Source organism: Oncorhynchus kisutch, linkage group LG11 (genome assembly GCF_002021735.2).
Source record: "Oncorhynchus kisutch isolate 150728-3 linkage group LG11, Okis_V2, whole genome shotgun sequence".
In the NCBI taxonomy this organism is placed as follows: Eukaryota; Metazoa; Chordata; class Actinopteri; order Salmoniformes; family Salmonidae; genus Oncorhynchus; species Oncorhynchus kisutch.
The window spans coordinates 24,396,552-24,402,551 of NC_034184.2; the positions used below are offsets into that span (position 1 = coordinate 24,396,552).

General features: G+C 43.3%; 1 protein-coding gene across 1 annotated transcript in view; it reads right to left on the minus strand.

Annotated features, from left to right (window-relative positions):
- The window catches only part of LOC109898896 (zinc finger matrin-type protein 4), a 160,861-nt gene extending 155,694 nt beyond the window's left edge, over positions 1-5,167 (minus strand). Inside the window, exon 1 of the mRNA XM_031835476.1 lies at positions 4,778-5,167. The gene's annotated coding sequence lies outside the window, so the exon portion shown is untranslated. The remainder of the gene's footprint in view (positions 1-4,777) is intronic.
- Positions 5,168-6,000: the final 833 nt, after the last annotated feature.

The following is a 6,000-nucleotide window of genomic DNA, read 5'->3' on the forward strand; positions in this document are numbered from 1 at the left end:
CAAGGAATAGCTTTTTTCCATCTACGTAACATTGCAAAAATGAGAAACTTTCTGTCCAAAAATGACGCAGAAAAATTATTCAATGCTTTTGTCACTTCTAAGTTAGACTACTGCAATTCTCTACTTTCCGGCTACCCAGATAAAGCACTAAATAAACTTCAGTTAGTGCTAAACATGGCTGCTAGAATCCTGACTAGAACCAAAAAATGTGATCATATTACTCCAGTGCTAGCCTCTCTAAACTGGCTTCCTGTTAAGGCAAGGGCTGATTTCAAGGTTTTACTGCTAACCTACAAAGCATTACATGGGCTTGCTCCTACCTATCTTTCGATTTGGTCCTGCCGTACAAACCTACACATACGCTACGGTCACAAGACGCAGGCCTCCTAACTGTCCCTAGAATTTCTAAGCAAACAGCTGGAGGCTTTGCTTTCTCTTATAGAGCTCCATTTTTATGGAATGGTCTGCTACCCATGTGAGAGACGCATACTCGGTCTCAACCTTTTAAGTCTTTTTTGAAGACTCATCTCTTCAGTAGGTCCTATGATTGAGTGTAGTCTGGCCCAGGAGTGTGAAGGTGAAACGGAAAGGCAATGGAGCAACGAACCACCCTTGCTGTCTCTGCCTGGCTGGTTCCCCTCTCTCCACTGGGATTCTCTGCCCTTTAACCCTATTACAGGGGCTGAGTCATTGGCTTACTGGTGCTCTTCCATGCCGTCCCTAGGAGGGGTGTGTCACTTGAGTGGGTTGAGTCACTGACGTGATCTTCCTGTCTGGGTTGGTGCACCCCCTTTGATTGTGCCATGGCGGAGATCTTTGTGGGCTATACTCGGCCTTGTCTCAGGATGGTAAGTTGGTGGGTGAATATATCCCTCTAGTGGTGTGGGGACTGTGCTTTGGCAAAGTGGGTGGGGTTATGTCCTGCCTGTTTGGCCCTGTCTGGGGGTATCGTCGGATGGGCCCACAGTCTCCCGACCCCTCCTGTCTCAGCCTCAAATATTTATGCTGCAGTAGTTTATGTGTCGGGGGGCTAGGGTCAGTCTGTTATATCTGGAGTATTTCTCCTGTCTTATCCGGTGTCCTGTGAGAATTTAAGTATGCTCTCTCTAATTCTCTCTTTCTTTCTCTCTCTCTCTATGAACATTTGAACATATTGGCCATGTTCTGTTATAATCTCCACCCGGCACAGCCAGAAGAGGACTGTCCCCCTCTCATAGCCTGGTTCCTCTCTAGGTTTCTTAATGTTTATTGCCTTTCTTGGTTTTTCTAGTTTTTCCTAGCCATCCTACTTCTACACCTGCATTGCTTGCTGTTTGGGGTTTTAGGCTGGGTTTCTGTACAGCACTTTGAGATATCAGCTGATGTAAGAATGTCTTTATAAATACATTTGATTTGATGCGTTTATATTTTTGTTCATTATACTATTACCTAAGACCTTCATGAACACAATCAAATTATTTATGATATATCATATATGAAATGTATGAATTACACTGTTAGAATGTTGCAGTTTAGTCCCAGTGGTTCTAGTGTGCACACATAGTAGGTCCAGTGAAAAACATATGACCCCTATGGATGACCCCTATGGATCTATCAAATGCCTCTCCAACTGATTCGTTTTGGCGACCGCCCCTGGCGCTGTTGAAACTAAGACAACTCAAAAACCTCATGGAAACTGGAAATGTGTATTACATTACCAGTTAGAGTAGTGGTTTTCAACCGGTGTGCCGTGAGAAACTGAAACGGTGTACCGTGAAACTTTTACTAATTGTGATCCTTTTTTTGAACATTCATATAAACTCAGCAAAAAATTAAACGTCCCTTTTTCAGGACCCTGTCTTTCAACGATAATTCGCAAAAATCCAAATAACTTGACAGATCTTCATTGTAAAGGGTTTAAACACTGTTTCCCATGATTGTTCAATGAACCATAAACAATTAATGAACATGCACCTGTGGAACGGTCGTTAAGACACTAACAGCTTACAGACAGTAGGCAATTAAGGTCACAATTATGAAAACATAGGACACTAAAGAGGCCTTTCTACTGACTCTGAAAAACACCAAAAGAAAGATGCCCAGGGTCCCTGCTCATCTGTGTGAACGTGCCTTAGGCATGCTGCAAGGAGGCATGAGGACTGCAGATGTGGCCAGGGCAATAAATTGCAATGTCCGTACTGTGAGAAGTCTAAGACAGCACTACAGGGCGACAGGACGGACAGCTGAACGTCCTCGCAGTGGCAGACCACGTGTAACAACACCTGCACAGGATCGGTACATCCAAACATCACACCTGTGGGACAGGTACAGGATGGCAACAACAACTGCCCGAGTTACACCAGGAAAGCACAATCCCTCCATCAGTGCTCAGACTGTCCAGAATAGGCTGAGAGAGGCTGGACTGAGGGCTTGTAGGCCTGTTGTAAGGCAGGTTCTCACAAGACATTACTGGCAACAACGTCACCTGTGGGCACAAACCCACCGTCGCTGGACCAGACAGAACTGGCAAAAAGTGCTCTTCACTGACGAGTCGCGGTTTGGTCTCATCAGGGGTGATGGTCGGATTCGTGTTTATCGTCGAAGGAATGAGCGTTACACCGAGGCCTGTACTCTGGAGCGGGATCGATTTGGAGGTGGAGAGGCCGTCATGGTCTGGGGCGGTGTGTCACAGCATCATCGGACTGAGCTTGTTGTCATTGCAGGCAATCTCAACGCTGTGCATAACAGGGAAGACATCCTCCTCCCTCATGTGGTACCCTTCCTGTAGGCTCATCCAAACATCACCCGCCAGCATGACAATGCCACCAGCCATACTGCTCGATCTGTGCGTGATTTCCTGCAAGTCAGGAATGTCAGTGTTCTGCCATGGCCAGCGAAGAGCCCGGATCTGAATCCCATTGAGCACGTCTGGGACCTGTTGGATCGGAGGGTGAGGGCTAGGGCCATTCCCCTCAGAAATGTCCGGGAACTTGCAGGTGCCTTGGGGGAAGAGTGGGGTAACATCCCACAGCAAGAACAGGCAAATCTGGTACAGTCCACGAGGAGGAGATGCACTGCAGTACTTAATGCAGCTGGTGGCCACACCAGATACAGACTGTTACTTTTGATTTTAACCCCCCCCCCCCTTTGCTCAGAGACACATTATTTCATTTCTGTTAGTTACATGTTTGTGTAACTTGTTCAGTTTATGTCTCAGTTGTTGAATCTTGTTATGTTCATACAAATATTTACACATGTTAAGTATGCTGAAAATAAACTCAGTTGACAGTGAGAAGACATTTCTTTTTTTGCTGTGTTTATAAGCATGACCTGTGGAATGCAGATGGAATTTTGATTGAGAGCACCAGTGTTGCTCAGATAGTACATTGAATAGCAGGCACATGGATACATATGTGTCGTTGTTTCAAATCCAGTGTGCTCAGGCTGTATGATTTGAGGGGCGTGCATCACCAACCAAGTCATTTGTATAATTTTACTTCGCCTGTGAGAATCATTAGCACAGGCAAGTCTGATTAGGTTTAGCTGTACCACAGCATATGCCATAGAAACAAACGGAGCGTGGCTTTTACAATGCAGAAAACCGCTAGTCTCTATCTCAAACCTTTCAAAACTAAGACCTATTTTACCAGAACTACATTTCGTTTCTCTCTGGCGCAGTTTGCGGGACTCTCTTAAAGGGGTACACACAAATCAATAATCATGAGTAAGGAACTATGAAACTTAGATAATAGTTCAAATGAACCCTATTTAATCTATTTTTAAAAGCATGGATCAGATTAGGTAAATGTCATCATGACTAAATCAATTAATAGTGACATTTTACGTCTGCAGCAAGAATTGTTATCTCAGGTGTACCACAGTTCAAAAAAGGTTGGACACCGCTGGATTAGAGGACAACCTGAATGCAGAACACAGCCAGCAACATTTTGCAGTGTTGGATTTTGATTGGTGGTTGCCAAAATGGAAATGGAAACACAAAATGTAATATTTTTCTGATTATTATTTTTTTTTGGAGTTCCAACTGCAACTGGACACATACTAAGACACCGATGCCTTTCGAATCAACGAAATAAGCATAAACAGGTAAAGGTTGGTCTAAAAAAACTGTACCACGCTTAAATGGACCATCAGATCAACGCGTCATCACAGGCTAGTCAGCCATGCCGATGGACATTTTATCTAAATCAGCTAATAGTGAATGTGCAGCAATCAACCCGTTCAATTCACACTAGTAGGTGGGTAAACCATAAAACACATTACAAATATCGTTAGGCTACATGAGTTTAAAAGTGCCTAGTATAGCCTACCCTCTACATCACTGACTTCAACCCTGCAAGATCTGACATAAAATCAATGGGCAAGTTCATTCCACTTCGAGAGCAACAGCGAGAGTCGATTCAAACTGGAGAGTCCATCGTCACTCTCTCGCTTCTAGATCGGCTGCCAGCATGCTACCTGTCATGCCAAACTATATTTTAATTTCAACCGAAAATAGTCTACTGCTCTTCATACAGACACCTGCTGTACAACTAAAGGACGGAGCCAAGACAGCCAACAATACTGTCATAGGCTGCTGTGATTCACCGCATTGTAATGACCAACAAGCTCACTGACCCAACGTTGTAAAAATGCAACAATTCCTAAACTGTAAGGCTCTTTAACCATTATGTTAACAATGACATACATTACTGCATCTTCTTATACCCATGGTTGTATATTCTAGTGGACATGATATGCTAATTCATCAATACCCTCTGAAACTTTCACTCTCACTCACCTTGCTCTGGTAATGTTAACCTGACTCCCCGCGAAAACAACAACCCCGGTCCCGAACGCTTATCATCCGCCGGGCAGTGTAGTCACTTATGTTCGCTAAATCCGTTCAAGTTGAATAAACAGTCCTCAGGTTGTGCTTTCAATGTGCTCCCGCCACAGGTGAAACTTAAAAAATGTGTTGCCGTTGGTAATCTACCCCCTAGTTCCAATGTGCTCTGGCTGTCGTTTCTGTAGCCCAGTAGTGCGATTTGAAGATGCGCCTCTCTTTTTAAGCGTGGTCTCTTGCTCTGTACGGAATAGGCAAACCGCTCGGTTGATAGGCTATCATTCACCGGGAAACCGGAGCATGAGAGAGAGAGCGAAACGAGAGCAGGAGAGCGAGAGGGCGCCCTCGCTATGGTGGATAGGCGGGAATGACATGCGCGCAGTGGGAGATCGAGCAAGTAGGGTAAGGTACAGTGCACCCACACTTGCAGGTATCATCTTACAGAAATAGCTCTTCGGGAATATTTCTTCTGAAATAAAGATCTATCTGCATCAAGCTTCATTATACATTATTAAATATAGCCACCTATGTAGATTATGTTTCCATTTTTCTGCTGTTAATGTGAGCTGTGTCTATCAACATTATACCCATGCATGAACGACAGATAGAGAGGGGGGTGGAGAGTATGCACTGACTTTTACATTTTTTAGGAGCATTTGCATTACATTTACTTAATTTAGCAGACACATTTTGGTTACTGGCCAAACGCTCTTAATCGCTAGACTACCTGCTGCCTGCCTGATCAGAGTACTTGCTGTCATACATGTGCAATGCCTAGTCATGTTTATCTTCATTTTATCATCAGTAAAATGTAGGCCTAAACTATGAACAAAATACAGTGCAACACTGAATTTTGAATTTCTAATCAAATTAAGAAAACAAACGCTGATCTCATGACTCTGAATCACAATCAAACATTATAAACATTAAACACAAAATAATCAATATATCAGAGGAGTTTGTATACCAAATGTATTTTTTACTGCCAGTGAATGCTCAGTACAACTTTTCAAAAGAGAGTAAAATTCATACAAATTATTTCTCTATATCTATCCAGTCATTTCTAGCCGCTAGTGTATAGACATTGCCTGTTTTAATAATTTCCCCCTTTTATTATTCCAAGTATTTTCAAACAAATTGTCATATTTCCGGGACAATGTATAGATGTGTATTCAGCT